The sequence below is a fragment of the Carettochelys insculpta genome, chromosome 13, assembly GCF_033958435.1.
Source record: "Carettochelys insculpta isolate YL-2023 chromosome 13, ASM3395843v1, whole genome shotgun sequence".
Classification (NCBI taxonomy): domain Eukaryota; kingdom Metazoa; phylum Chordata; order Testudines; family Carettochelyidae; genus Carettochelys; species Carettochelys insculpta.
Genome location: NC_134149.1, coordinates 2257441 through 2273801, shown reverse-complemented (window position 1 = coordinate 2273801; position 16361 = coordinate 2257441). Strand labels below are relative to the sequence as shown.

The 16361-nt window shown below is 44.3% G+C and overlaps 1 protein-coding gene across 1 annotated transcript in view; it reads left to right on the top strand.

The window, feature by feature from the left end:
* LRCH2 (leucine rich repeats and calponin homology domain containing 2) overlaps positions 1–12849 on the top strand; it is a 110805-nt gene extending 97956 nt beyond the window's left edge. The window contains exon 23 of the transcript XR_012647380.1: positions 12684–12849. The gene's annotated coding sequence lies outside the window, so the exon portion shown is untranslated. The remainder of the gene's footprint in view (positions 1–12683) is intronic.
* Positions 12850–16361: the final 3512 nt, after the last annotated feature.

Genomic DNA, 16361 nt, shown 5'->3' with positions numbered 1-16361 from the left:
GGACCTGCTCACACAAGCCCAGGGGTCTATAGTGCACCCACACCCCCGAGGCCTACGACTACAGGCATAGTTAATCCATGGCTCAGCTCCCTAGAGAGCACATGTACGGAGGGAGTGCAACAAGTCCTAGAAAGTAGCAGAAGGACTTCCACCAGGAAGACCTACAAACAGAAATGGACTCGATTCACTGCATGGTGTTCTACCAAGCAATTAGCTCCCCTTGCTGTGCCTATACCTGTAATATTAAAATACTTACTGGACCTCAAGAGAGGCGGACTCTCCCTATCCTCGTTGAAGGTCCACTTTGCCACTATATCGGTTTTCTGACACGAAGAGGAAGGGCCCACGGTGTTCGCCCATCCCATGGTTACCAGGTTCCTGAAGGGTCTGGTAAACCTGTACCCACCTCGGAAACCGCTTCCACCTTCGTGGAGCTTGGACCTGGTGCTTAACGTGCTAACGGGACCACCGTTTGAACCCTTAGCCACGGTTTCCCTCCGTCTCCTCTACGATAAAGACGACCTTCCTTCTTGCAATCGCGTCAGCTCGCAGGATGAGTGAGCTCGCGGCAGTTATGGCAACGCCACCCTGCACAGTATTTTCAAAGGAGGCGGTAACCTTACGGCTGCATCCAGCCTTTGTTCCGAAAGTTTCTTCAGAGTTTCATATTAACGAACCTATAGTCTTACCCTCGTTTTATCCAAAGCCTCATAACTCCAACAAAGAGGCGCACCTACACCTCCTGGACGTGAGGAGGGCGCTGGCTTTTTATATAGACAGGACTAAGTCCTTCCGAAAAACGGATAGACTCCTAGTCTCTCTCGCTCCCAGATCAAAAGGAGAAGGTCTCTCTTCGCAGAGAATCTCGAAGCACATCGTATCCTGTATAAATATGTGCTACGAACTTAGAAAGACTCCTTTACTGGCCCCGCCTAGGGCTCACTCCACCAGGGCGGTGGCGGCATCAACAGCCTTTTTCAAGGGCATTGCTCTAAAAGACATCTGCAGAGCGGCGACATGGTCATCCTATGACACCTTCGCCAAACATTACGCCCTTCACAGGGTATTGCAAGAGGATACCCGTCTCTCGACAGCGGTCCTTTCGGGGGCAAGCTGCACATAACCCGATTACCCACCTCCTTTCTTGGGTTACTGCTGGGTAGTCACCTATCGTGGAGCACCCACGGGGACACTCGAGGAAGAAAGAGAAGTTACTCACCGTAGTAATGATGGTTCTTCGAGATGTGTCCCTGTGGGTGCTCCACCACCCGCCCATCCTCCCCGCTTTGGATCTCTGTTTAGTGTTTTTCAGGAGCATCCGAGGTGGTTGGTCAAGGAACTGGCGGGGACCGGATCACGCACATGGCCGGGAGCGCGCAAGGGAGCGGCGCGCGCTGGCGCGTGCGCGGTCCGGCAGAAACTGCTGGAAAGATCCGATCTGCGGCGCTGGGGCGAGCCCGACACACCTATTGTGGAGCACCCACGGGGACACATCTCGAAGAACCATCGTTACTACAGTGAGTAACTTCTCTTTATCATTACTATATTTTATTTACATTTAGCTATGTTCATACTTAACAGTGAAATAATTCAGAGTTATTTAATATTTGAAATGTTTATCATAAATAATCCTGACTTAGGCTTGCTTTGCCACAGTAAATAGAAATTGTTAGAGCCCCATTTTACCCTCTCTGAAAGGAACAAAAACTCAGCATGAGACATGAGGGATGCGCCCAAGATTCCTCTTGGAGAATTTCCTGGTTAGCGTATCAAGGCAGAAGGTTTTGGTGTCCCTTAGCATTTTGCGAGAGCGCAAACCTGTGAAGCTAAATGTAAAGGCACTAAAATCTGAATGGCTTACGTCTCCATTCTCTTCAGTTTCCCCCACAAATGCAGTATGGCTTTTGTAGTGCCATGCTGTAATTAGCTTGGCTGCCCTGCAGACTTTTGGTAACATACTCCTGGGGCAGCTCTGTGCCAGAATAAAAATTCTGCACATATGTTGAAATTCTGTGTATTTGGCAAAATGATACTATGTAATCACATCTGTTTCTGTTAGGCATTTTGAAATAAATTACCCACTCAACAACTATGTCTGTAACAATACATACTGCCAAAAGGAATTCCCTCCAGGAGTAGAGTATTAAAGAAAACGCCCTACAACATACCAGTGCCTGATTCCATGGCTCTTCCCTCCCAGTGCCCAGCTGCAGGGCCTCCAGCCCAGACAGCCACATCACTTCTCCCCTGAGAGCCCAGACACCTGCAACACCCTCCAATCCAGGTGCATAGTGCGCTAGCCCACACACCCACATCAACTACCCTCAAAGCCCAACCACAGGGGCAGACAGCCATATCCCTTTCTTCCCACTCCACACACTTGCATCTTTTCCTGCTCAAGGCCTCAGAGGGAAAAACAATCTGTTGCTGGGTTCCACGTTTGTTCAGAGTTTCCTGCATACTGCCTCCTTCCCTCAAGGCATGCTGGGAACCACAGCTGCCTAGAACTCTCCCATTCCCCTTCAGCAGCATCTTCTATTGCTAGCAGGAGAGCTGGGATTTCCAGAGAACAAGGAAATTCTATGGAGAACGTTAATTCTGTGCACATTCTGCATTGTGCAATGATGCAGAATCCCCCAAAGGATGGCAGCAGCTGTGGAAGTGACTGAAAAGGAGTTAACACAGCTGCATGTTTTAAGGGATGAAGAAACACCATCTCTAATCTGGAAATGTGCTGTAGACAGCATTGCTTCCCCCATTTTTCTACCCGGCCTCATAATTCAAAATTAGCCCCACAACTGCAGGATCAGAGAGCGAGGAAATGGCGAGGTTCCTCAGGCCTATGTTGAATGAATGCTAGATTTCCAGAGTTCTGGCCTGGATGCCCCGTGTCAGGGCTTGACCATTTCCTTGTGTTAGCCCAGCCCACTCCATGGAAATAGCAGTCCTTACCCTCCTTCCATGCACAGACAAGAGCAGAATATCTTGTAGAAAGATGTCCATAGCTTGTGGAATTAACTGTGATATTGCCTGTTCAGTGTTGTTTCTAAAATGTTGCTAACCCTAAGAAGCCACCATTAATCCTTTGATTTATTTATTTCCATTTCTACCTGCATCTGCTTACAGACCCCCCTAATTTCACTTGCTCGTGTCCCATAGCCTGTTTGTCCCCTACTTTTCCATGTGAAAAACCGATGTACAGCTCAGCACTGAGGCTTAGGAGATCCAAACATCCTGCCCCCATGTCCTGCACATCTGAAACACTTTCCATTTTGTGCTGGGCCTTCCGAGGTTACTCGGATTGGGCCCTATTTAGTGAGGGCTTCAGCACACCCAGCATTGGCTTGACCTGAGGATGAATTGAGTTACACCAACATCAAGAGCTTTAGGAAATCTCTCTCACTAGAGTTTTGATGATTAAACTATCAGTGGAGACATTTATGTGCTGAATACTGAGCATTCAAAGCCAAGTTGCTGCAACAGAACTATAAGAAGATATGTTTTTAGTGATTGTGTCTGAACATGCCGAAATGTTTTCTTTGGCCCCTATGTTCTTCTCTCCCTCATAGATTGGGCAGGTATTTTGATGGTTCCAGTGTATCACATCGGAATGTTTTGTCCTTTAAGGAATAAGGTACATCAGCTGAGACATTTCTAGGTGGTGATACCATGTTTTAAGTTGTAACATTAAAGTATTTAGTTCAAGGTGACGGAATGACTTCAAACTGTCTCAGAAATACACTTACTGAAGTATTTCTGTTGTTTACGTATAAATAATTAAAAGCTGCAGTGATTAGATCTGTAAATTTGATTCACATTGCACGTAGTAGAGTAAGTCATTAACAGACAAATATGTTCAGTTGTGTCCAAATTTCTAAAGCTCTTCCATAATATAACTAGGGCCCTAAATGTTATATGAAGCAGTAGAGTGAAAAAGGAAATAATAGTAATTTTGACTATAACATGAATTGTGAGGATTTTAAGTAAAATCCTGGCTCTATTGAAGTCATTGGGAATTTTGCTGATGACTTCAATGGGACCAAGATTTTGCCTTCTGATCATATGGACACTAAAAGCCTACAGTATTTTGAAAACAAAATAAAGAACAGGAGAAGATTTTAAAAGAATTAATGAGCTGAAGCAGTGGAGGGGTCTCGCAGCAGTTTTTTAGATAATGCCACAGCTAATGAAGGTTCTTCTTGTAACCAGACATCTCTTTTCAACTCTCAGGTAATGTATCGATTATAAAGTACTCTCTTTTTATATCATGTGCAACACTAGACTGAGAGAGTTCCTCAGGAGTGCAATTTTTGTACCACAAGAAGCCTCAATTTTGCAGGTGAAAACTATGGGCAGGTGTTCACTACTGTGAAAACTGCATTTTTGAAAAGTGTTTGGTGACTTGGAGGCAATTCTCTTCCAAAATAAAAAAAAAACATGGGCCTCAAAAATCTATGGTCACATTCAAGCCATGCTAAGATATACTCCATAAATATTTTCAGTTTTCCTCACTTTTGACAAGCTGGTAATTGTCTTCACTATATTTCACAAGTTCCACATTTCTCCCTAGTATTTCAGGAATTGATTATTTTAAAATACATTTTCAAAACTATTGGCGTTGAGACAGCAAGTGGCATGCATCCAGAGCATCTGAAAATAAAATAAAGGAGCACATAAGCTCTGACGTTGTTTCCTTTCGTTTCTTAAATGCCCCCAAAATAATATAGCACTGCACTCTGTCTGGCTTTTTCAGAATAAATCTACATTGCAACCCAGACACATTGATAGAGCACTTATTTGGTAATTAAGGTTGTGAAACGAAATGTATCTTTACCACATTCTAATTTCCCCAGTATGTTTTTTCACAATTTGGTAAATGACAAAATGCCAAGGCTGCACTAGCATTAAAAGGCCCATTTTATAACATGGCACAAGCTGATGAAGTTTGTGTCTCAGTATAAGTTCTAGTTTATGTTGTTTTTGGTAATTTGTACAAGATTTTCATCACTTCTTCGTGTTAGAAATTATTCTGCAATGGTTAGACATACTACAACTTCAAGTGATGGTTCAAATATGCACCATGCATCTGAGTCTTGAAATTTTCAGTAAGCAGTGTCTGTTGGTCCACACACACTGTCACTCTTTTTATGCTCTGAACCAATGATGTATGAGGCAGCGCAGACCAGTGCCTCTCCAATTCCTTCCCTGTGGCCTGAGGAGAAATTCCTGCATCCACAGGTTCTGTTGTTTTCTTAAGAGTGTGTGTGTTTGTGGTGTAAATCTAGTTTTTGCACTGTTTTAAAGTTGTTGTATTTAGCATGGTGTAGTTTAGGGAGTTCTTTTCCCCATTGTAGGGAAGTTCTCCTCCAAGGGCAAGGATTGTGCCCACATTTCTAGGGTTTAAGAACTGTTTCCTGCCCCCCTCACTCTTCAGTGAGTGACTAACACCAACTGTGACTTGACCATCTTGGCAAGTCTCTCATTCCTGCTAAGTGCATCTGCAACTCTTTCACCTGAGTTCATGAGGGTAGAGAACTCAGACTGGGGGTAGGCCTATGCTAGAGGAGCGTCAAATTAAGGTACGCAATTTCAGCTGTGTTAGGTAGGTAGGTGAAGTCAGCGTACCTTAATTCAGGCTTCTCCTCCATCTCTGCTAAAGAAGGTTGAGAGGAACCTGTGCTCCTGTCGACTTTCCTTACTCCTAATGCGGGGAGGGGCAGGGGGGAAGTATTGAGGTCAACAGGGGCACCCTGTAAATTCAATTTAGTGCGGTTGACTTGGTGCACTGAATTGAACTCCAGAAGATTGACCACGGCAGGGTCGGTCTTCTCTGTAGTATAGCTGTACCCTTAGAATCTCATGTGAGGTGAGGGAACCATGAGAACCCAGCTGCATCCAAACTGTAGAGACCCCCTCTATACAGTTGTCTCAATCACCAGGCAACATCTCTCTGAGCATACACTCAGAAGCTGAGGCTACAACCTCAATGCGAAAGAATCTGATGGCTCTCAGGAGAGTACTCACCCCCCACCAAAAAGGGCCAAGAAGTGCTACTTCATTCTGTTTAAAGGAGGCGGGGGTTTTTTCCTCACATGCAGCACCCAACTTTAGCCATCACTCAGATCCAAGAAAAGACTTGCTGAGATGGCACCGGTGGAAGAGGGGTGCCAAAAGTCTCAACCTCCTCGGGGGGAGAAGTTTTTTCTTCTGAACAGACCTTCCATTTCAAATGGCTTACAACCTGTCCCTGTTAGCAAAATACAATTTTTTCACCAATTGAGGGAAATTTTTGAACTTCAAAGATAACCTTTCTGAGGAAGACAAAGCCCAATTCGAGAACCTAACTGTTGCGGATAAACTTTTTGCTCACAGTAGATGATGATGATACTGCTTCCAAAAGGATGGCTATCTCAGATGTCATGATGAGAGAATCCTGGTTACAGTCCTCAGTTTTTTCTTGGCATGTGCAAGGTAACACTGCAGATCTGCCCTTTGATAAAATTAATTTATTTAATGAAAAAAAGTCTTTTCACTCTGTTGAGGACTTAACAACTCTTGCTTTCAGGACATCTGTAGCCTCACTCCACAGGAAACACCACCAAAAGGTATAGACCGAGACAGCCTCACTAACCATCACGCAAGTTATGGGTATAGAGACTCAATTGGCATCTCCTGTCTAAGCAACATGGTTTCACTCACCCATGAAACGTTGTTCACTGTGTGCCACTTCTGCTGCCTACAAACCGGGTTTCAGTCCATCTGCTCACCAAAGACCACATCCGTGCTGAATAACAGTCATGGCTAAGACTACAACATCTCTGGCCTAGTGGAGAAACCCAGAAAAAATTGGTGTGGGAGTTTTTTGTCATACCCAAGGGGCCTGTTGTCACAGATGCTCCCATTTTAGTTCGGGAGCTCATGGGATAATCACACTTCATAAGGCTCGATTCCTATCAGCCTAGTGCAGTTAAGCGTGATCAGTCTAACTTGCAGCACATTTGTTCCACTCATCCCATCCTGATTTCTCCAGAGAATGTCTAACATGATCTTATATTTGGGACCTCCCTTCTAGATCAGGTCATGTATCCCCTTGCATGGAGGATACCCCTTCAGGAGAGGGAACTCCAGTTATTCAGACGAAGCAGGTGATAGATCAGATTAGAAATACAGATAGGGCTGTTATGAGTCAGAGAACCTTGTGGTAAATTGCCTGCTCACCTCTAGACTGTGTGTTTGTGCAGTGCTGGGAGGAGAGGGATGCGGGAAACTGGTGATTGAGACATGTAGGTGCCAATGACATAGGGAAAGGTAGGATACAGGTTCTGCAAGCCAAATTTAGGCTGTTAGGCAGGAGATAAATGCTTAGTATCAGAGAGGTAGTTGTGTTCGTCTGTATCTGCAAAAATAACAAGTCGTCCTGTGGCACCTTGTAGATGAACAGATTTTTTCGAGCATAATCTTTCATAGGGCAAAGACCTGCTTTGTCACCTGCATCTGAGGAAGTGGGTCTTTGCCCACGAAAGGTTATGTTTCAAGAATATCTGTTCGCCTGTAAGGCACTACAGGACTTCTTGTTTTCAAGATAAACGCTGAGGATCTCCATGGGAATGTTCTTTGAGACGCCTGCAGTTCCATACAGGGTGCCAGGGTCACAGGAAGAACTGCAGAGTCTCAATGTGGGCAAGAAGAGGGTTTAGGGAGGAGAGGTTTTTTAGGTTTGTTAGGAAATGGGGGAAAGGGAAGCCCAAAATGCTGGCATGTAAAATTCAACAGGTGCAGAGGAGCGCATGGTTAGGAAACAGATGTCCCTTAAGGATGAATTCATTAAGAGGGTATTCTATGTCCTAGTTAAAAAAGATAGGAAAGAAGTTCATAAAGTACAGGATGGAGCTAGTGAGGGACAGTAAAACACAAGAATTTCATGTAAATATAATACCAAAGGCAAGCAACTGATTGACAAATGTTGTAAGTGGTGTGTGCATGTTAGAAATTTAAATACTAACACGGGTGAGCTAAATTGTCTGGTATTAAATGAGGATATAGATATAAAAATATCCTGAAACCTTGTTGAGATGAGGCTAATCAACCTGATATACAAGTACCAGGGTACAAATACATACAAAATGTTGAGGTTTAAATGGGCTGTTACCACTCAAGAAAAGGACCTTGGCATCATCATGAATAGTTCTCTGAAAGTGTCTGCTCCATGTGAAGCAGCAGCTAAAAAGTTAGACAATATTAGGAAAGGAATGACTATTATGTAAATCAATTGTATTTCTATTGCTGGACCACAGCTTGCCATTCTGCTCACTCCAGCTTAAAAAAAGATGTATTAGAATTGGAAAAGATGCAGAGAATGACAACAAAAAAATCATTAGGGATGTGGAATAGCTTGCATGTTCCAAATGGGGAGAGGGATAGCTCAGTGGTTAGAGCAGTGGCCCTGTAAACCCAGGGTTGTAAGCCCAGCCCTTGAGGGGGGCATTTCTGGGGTGTGGGGCAGTTTAGATAACAATCGGTCAGGGATGGTGCTTGTTCCTGCTATGAGTGCGGGGGACTGGACTCAATGACCCTCTCAAGGTCCCTTGCAACCCTAGGGCTCTATGAATCACATTAGAAGAGATTTAAAAAGACTGGGTGTGTTCAGCTTAATGAAGAGATGACTGAAAGCGAGTATTATAGACGTCTATAAAACCATGAATCGTGTGGAGAAAGTGATAGAGAAGTGTTATTTACCCCTTCCCATAAAATGCAAACTAAGCTCGCATCATGATGTTAATAGGAAGCAAGTTAAACAGAAGGAAGTGCTTCACACACAGTGCAGTCAGCCTGTAGAATTTGTTGCCAGAGTGTGTAGAAAAGGGTGAAGCAATCTAGTTCTTTGAGCCTAGTTATAAGCTCATGTCATTAGCTAAGATGATCATGGATGCAACCCTGTGCTCTGGGTTCCCTAGAGCTCCAGCTGCCAGCAGCTCACTCAAATTTGCTGGTTCTATTCATTGTCTCTGGAGCAATGTGTCACCAGCGACTGTCAGGCAACGTGTTGGCTCATGTGGCCATTCTTCTCTTCAAGGTAAATTCCCATATACCACTTTTCATGACAGGACATTTCTTCACCTCTTCCTGGATTTTATCCCTAAAATAATTTGAGGCTCCTACAAAACAAACAATCCTCTCGTTGGCCTTTTTTCCAAAGCCTCAACCTTCTGAGGAGGAAGGTGAGCTCTGCTCTCTAGGGGTCCAGTCGGCATTGGCATTCTATGTGCAGAGAATGAAAGCCAAGAGGAACCTGTCGAGACTTTTTAGCACCTTAGCAGAGCAGTCAAGGTCTCAAGTGCTATCTATGCTCAGACTTCGTAAAAGGATCTAAAGCTGAACCATCCTTTCCCATTAACTACTATACATCTCTCACACGTCCTGGAAGGAGTGAGAGCCCTCTCCACTAGAGCACATACAACAGCAACAGGATCTCTGAGATGTACTGTACTAGATCTACGGAGGGCAGCTACTTGGAGGGCTAGCCATACCTGCAGATGCTATGGGTTGGTTCATACGTGCGCTGCTCTATGGGAACAGCACTACTACAGACACACACACCATCTTCATCCTTCCTGCCACTTAACTACTGCTTACTATTGTTCCATTTGTGGAAAACACGTAGGAACCATATCTCGGGAAAAAATGGAGATAGGTTACCTGTAAATGGATGGAGGTTCTTGGAGATTTTGGGGGTGGGAGAGTGGGCTAATGGTCACTGTCCATCCCCTCTGCAGTAGCTGATGACTGGATTCATGGTGAGAACACAAACTGAAGAGTTATCTCTTTGCACTGCCTCATACCCTCAGCTCTGATCTTGAGGAGAGCCACTTCACCCGTGTGGACTAACAGACATTACTTATAAGAATCTTCAGACTTAGTTGTGGTGCATGCACTTACCCGCGTGTGGAATACAGGTAAGGGTCTTGAATCTCTGGTTGTGAGCAACCTCTCCTCACCATTGTCTGCACCAGGATGGACCACAGTGTTCATCCTTTTTTTGAAATGCTGGTCTGTCAATTCCAACAACTTCTTGCTGACAATGAATCACCTGTGGTTTTGAAAAGTCACACGCAAATAAAGGAATCACGTCAGAAGATCGTGAAGGCAAATTCTATTGGTCCAGCTACCAGCGAGTATGGACAATTTTGCTAGCATAGAATTTCCAGCAGGGTTTACGCTGGCTGCACCACAGACCAGATGTACTCAGCATACAGGTTAGCCTCCTGTAGCAAAAGGGGTGGGTGTGAGAGAGAAAGCAGGTGGGTTGGAATTAGTGTAATTTTAGGGGGAAAGGAGCAGCTGCTAGGTCTGGACCCACACCTCACTATAAAGGCTGTAGTAAGTAGAAAATTGCCATCCTGTTTCTCAAATGCTCAGGACTCTATTCTTCCATGCTAACCCTGGCAGAAGATCCTGGCTCCCTCACTTAGTGTGTCAGCAGTCTTTCTTTGGCAGGTCTCAGCCCCCATGACAGTGCTGGTGGGATAATAGCATCTGCTGCCCTCCTCTTCATCTCACCGACTGAGCTCCATTTCAGACCTCAGAAACAAGGTGGGAGGCATTCAGGTCATAGAGTCCTTCCAATGTATTCCCTTTTTTGTGAGCCATCACAGGAGGAGAGCTCCCTTCCTATCCTCTGCACACCCATCTTCCCTGGAGCTGTAGGTGGCATGTAGAACTCTTTCTTCCCCAAGAGCATGTGTCAACATGAGTGCTGTGCAAAGGGGAGAGGCAAGGAGTCTGGCCGTGGAGACCCAAGTCCTCTTTTGTGGAGTATCTGAAGGGTCAGTATCCTCTCTGCTTAGAGAGCAGAAAATCTTAGAAAAGATAAGAATAATTATTGGGGCAAATGAGAGATGAGTGGCCATTTTCCAGGAATTTTCACACACGCAAATACTTAACGCACTGGTCTGAAATACGTGCTTGTGAAGAAAGTGTGCAGTGCTGCAAACTAGACAAAATTTGCCTGGTGTTAAGATTGTTTCTTGACTCCAATTTGTGAGCCTATGAGAAGAAATGGTATTTCTGGACATTATGTGGAACACACAGTTAAACATAATAAGCAGACTGCCTTTAGAGAGGTGTCTATGTGCTGGTGGGGAAAATACATATGTAGTAAGGCACAATTTTTTTTAAAAAAAAAAAAAGCACAATATGTTTTATGTAGCTATCTTGGTGATAGGAATGTGAAAAGAACCCATTACATTTTTATATCTAATGTGGAAATGATTCTTTTCTACATTGGCCTTGTGATTAAAATAGAGAAGCTTCTTTCTCAGTTTAATCCTACACAATGCTTTTAATTTTCACTTCATGGAATAGAGCTATGTATTGATTTTAAAAGATACTGTCTTTTGGGCACTTCTTTTAGCACAGTCTGAAATTGTAGGTTTATGTTAAATGATGTTTCACTGTCAATTTTGTTATTTCATATTCTTCTAAAACATGCATGAATTTATAAAGCCACCTGTTAATTGTTAAGGCTGAGGAGAAAACAGCAATGACCAAGATGGCATCACTCACTCTGAATGATACTCTAATTGCTTTTAAAACAAAAGAAAATAAACATTTTTTAAATATCACTTTCTGAGCCATGCATCAGAATGCCAGTCCTTGAGAAGCTTTAGAAAATTCCTTCCTTACTTTCCAAGGAATCTTAAAAACAGAAGAATTGAATAAACCCTAACACACATTTAATCCCAATGGGTAAAAGTCTAGCCTCTTAAAATCAATTGGAAAAATACTGCTTAACTTCAGGGGAACTAGGCTTTCCCCTGTGCGTTTTATAGCTGAGCTATATAGCAACGCATCTGGCACAATCTATTGGCACTTAAAACAAAGCAAAGGCTTTCCCCATGGGAAGTGTAGTAATTTCACAAAGCCAGATAGATCAGGCACATGGACTAACCACAAAAGTGTGTGCTTCTGGCATGTTTTTTCTTTTAAATGAATAAAGTTTGCTGAGAATGGCAGTTTTTGTTGTGGGCCTGATCGTGTTGCTGCACATATGGAATTAACATTGAACAGCAGGAGTTTTATTGGCAAGGCACATAAAGAATCAGGCCTTTATCTGTATTCAGGCAGACGTACTGAACCCATGTACTGTAGTAAACAATGACAGAGCATTGCCACAACAGTGGGAATTTCCACATTGCCACTATTTTGTGTTGCATTGCCATATATGTTTGTACTGTTTGTGTAAGACGTACGCAGGCATTGTAAAGGGATTGTTTGGTGAATAGTGTGGGTTTTAATGTGAATTAACTTTTAATGATTGTGTAATCTGTAGAACCAAGAAAATGTGATTGCTTAAAAACCATGTTAAATTGTCACTTGGTCAGTATTCAGATATTTTGTTTTGTGTGTTTTTTGTGATTATAAAACTCAGAAAATGCAGTATAACCAAATCAGCAACATGTAAATGTATGCAAAATTTACAAAGTAATTCTAAATCAGTTATCTGGAAAGTGATCATTTATGTAGCAGCAAATGCCTCCATTGTGTAAATATTTATAACAGAACTATTTGATTATTTTAATTCATTTTGCATGTTATGTTCCATAGACCCTTTTCATCATTTTTGAAGTTCACCGACATGTACAATACTGAGCCTTAAGTCTTTTTTTTTTTTTTTTTTTTGCCAGGACTTCCATTGTTGCAGGAGCTTCCAACGTGTATATGTTTATTTGAAAAACAACCCTAGTGTTACTTTTTGTAAATAGTTTTGTATTGAATTTGCATGGATGAAACCCACGTGTCCAAAACAGGTGTATATATTCTATGTATAAAATACAAACTGTTTCATAATTTCCATGTAGTCAAGTAATTTATTTTCATCTTTTATGTCGTAATATGTGATTTACCAAATTCTGATTTCCCTGTTGGTCAGCCATGTGTTCTTTTAAAGCAGCGATGGGAACCAATTTTCTATCGGGGCCACTGGCCCACCACAAACATCAATTACAGCTCTGTTAATATGGATCTGCAAAAATGACCAGAAGTCCCGTGGCACCATATAGATTGACATAAGATTGGGATCATAAGCTTTCGTGGGCAAAGACCCCCCTTTTCAAATACATCAGTCGCAAGCCACACACAACTCCATGGTGGAGCAGGGAAACTCAGGGCTTCCCGTGTTCCAGAATTGGGCCAGAAACGAGGGGCTCAGGAGTGGGAGGGGCTAAGGAGTTGGGAGAGTGGGAGCAGGCTCACGAGCTGGGGCAGAGAGAGAGGCATGCAGGAGGGAGTGCTGACATTGGTGTGCAGGGGGAGTGCAGGTGAGGTCTGGGGTGTTGGCAGGGGTTCTGTCCTAGGTCAGGTTTCAGGGTGGGAGTGCAGCCTATGACAAGGGGCTCAGGTGTGGGGAAGAAAGATGCTGGTTCCAGCCATGCCATCTTCCTCAGGCACTCCCAATTGAAGGTGCAATGAGGCGTAGGCAGGCTCAGCCCTGATCCTGCAGCGCTCCCTGAAGCGGCCATGGTGGTGCTGTATGCTTCCTGCATGCACTGCCCTGCCCCGGCAGCTCCCATTGGCTGCAGTTCCCTGCCAATGGGAGCTGTGGGGGTAGGACAATGTATGCAGCCTCAGAGCTTCTCTGTTCCCTCCGGGATTGTTCACTAGCATCCCTGCATGTAGGGGTCCCTGGGAGCCAGCCTAGCACCCCCTTGCAGCAGGGCAAGCTGGTGCTTGCAGTTCCATCCTTGTGTAGGGGTGTCAACACTCAAGGCTGCCGGCCCACTGCAAGTCTCCACATCATGGGACAGAGCCACCTGGAGGTTCCCCCCATCTGCCATTTATAAGGCCAGTTCTTATGTTTGAGGCAACAGTAGTGTATGCAACACAACTTTTGTTCTCTCAACAGTGCATTTTTTTTCTTACCCTAATACATGGTGTACTGAAGGGCATTCTGGATACGGATGTGGCAGCTTGGACAGATGACTAAGGAGGAGTATAAATATGGTGTTGGAGAATGCAGGGGAGTAAACAGGAAAGCAAAAGCACAATTGGAACTGTGTTCTAGCAGTGAATGTGAAGAGTAACAAGAAGGGATTTTACAGACATGTTAACAATAAGAGGGTTCTCGGGGAGAATGCGGGAGAATTACTGGATGAGGGTGGGAACCTGGTGACAGATGACGAAGGAGAAGCGAAGCACTCAATCCTTTTTTCTTCTGTGCCTCTGTCTTCACAGACAAGGTCAGCTCCCAGACTACAGCATGAGGCAGTGCTGTATAGGAAGGAGCTGGGCAGCCCTTGGTGGGTCAAAAACAGAATAAGGGCTATTTAGAAAAGCTAAATGCACACAACTCCATGGATGTGGATTTAATGTATCCAAGGGTACTGAGGGAATTGGTAGATGTCATGTAGAGCCTTTGGCCATTATCTTTGAAAACTCGTGGAGATTGGGAGAGGCCCCGGGTGACTGGAAAAAGGCAAATGTAGTGTCCATCTTTAAAAAAAGGAAAAAAAGACAATCCAGGGACCTACACACCAGTCAGTCCTGGAAAAATCATGGAGGGGACCCTACAGCAATCATTCTGAAGCACTTGGAAAAAGGGAAAGTGATCAAGGGTAGTTAACATGGATCCACCAAGGGCAAGTCCTGCCTGAGCTATCTGATTAGTTTCTTTGATGAGGTAAGTGGCTCTATGGACTTGGGGAAGTCAATGGATGTGATACACCTTGACTTTAGCAAAGCTTTTGAGACAGTTACCCATAATGCTTTTGCCCATAAGTTAAGGAAGTAGATACATTGGAGGGTAAGGATAGGGTCCAGAGTGACCTAGCTAAATTGGAGGATTGGGCCAAAAGTAATCTGATGAAGTTCAACAAGGAGAAGTGCAGAGTCCTGCTCTTGGGACGGAAGAATCCCAAGCACTGTTACAGGCTGGGGACTGACCAGCTGAGTATAAGTGCAGCAGACAATGACCTGCAGATTACAGTGGATGAGAGGCTGGATGTGAGTCAACAGTGTGCCCTTGTAGCCAAAAAGGCTAATGGCATATTGGGGCACATTAGGAGAAGAATTTCCAGTAAATCTAGAGAAGTTATTCCCCTTTATTCAGCACTGGTGAGGCCACATCTGGAATATTGCATCCCATTCTGGGCCGACTAGTATAGAAAGGATGTGAATTTATGGGAGGAGGTCCAGCAGAGGGCAACAAAAATGATTAAAGGGCTGGAGCACATGACCTCTGAGGAGAGGCTTAGGGATCTGGGTTTATTTAGTTTGCAGAAGACACGAATGGGGGTGATTTAATAGCAGCCTTCACCTTCTTCAAGGGGGTCTCTAAAGAGGATGGAAGGAGGCTGTTGTCAGTGGTGACTGATGGCAGAACAAGGAGCAATGGTCAAAAGCAGTGGTTCCCAACCATTTCCAGATGGTGACCTGTTTTGACAATTCAGGAAGATTTGGTGACCCAAAGGAAATTTAAAAATGGGTGTGGGAGAACCGGGCCATAACGAACTTATTTTGCGCCTGAGGCAAGAACATAAAATCGTGCCACCTCATGTTTATATATACATAGTAGTTATTTCATAGGAAAAGGGAAAATGCATTAAAAATAAAATAACATGACATTTATTATAGTTAATTATAGTTATCTGATTTGTGGTGGGGGAAAGGCCCTCAGCCCCAAATCACTCCCACCCGCACCCCCAGCTTAAACCCCACACTCGGAGGCTGGAGGAGCTGTGGGGGAGTCACTCAAGGGCTGGGGGTCACACTCAGGGGCTGGGGTTTGGGGGAGTCACACTTGGGGCTGGGGTGAGAGAGAGAGAGAACTGGGCCACAGGGGGCGGTGGGGGGTGAACCAGGCCACGTGTGGCTGGGGGAGATACAAAGAAAAAAAATTAAAACTGACAAATCAGCTACATAGAAGAGAAGGAGGGGCAAAAGGGGGAAAGGGGGGAAAATTACTTACTGCAAAGAGTCTATTAAGTGGCTTGCCTGGGCTGGCTATGAATATCAAAAGGTGGAGAGGCTGTCTTTGTAGTGTGTAATTACTTCTCTGTTAATAGACACAGCAGCTGGATGTGGCAGTGTTAAGGAGCTTCTTTAAGAGCCATGCAGCTCTAAGATGCTGGAGACCCCTAACAAATCTAATTGCCGCTCATGTTTGGATCCTGACCCATGGGCTGGGAATCCCTGGGCTGAAGTTACAGAGGGGGAGGTGTAGGCTGGGTATTAGGAAAAACTATTTCACTGAGAGGGCGGTGAAGCACTGGAATGTGTCACTGGGAGAGGTGGTGGAGTCTCCATCTCTAGAGGTTTTTAAGTCCCAGCTTGACAAAGCCCTGGCTGGGATGATTTAGTTGGGGCTG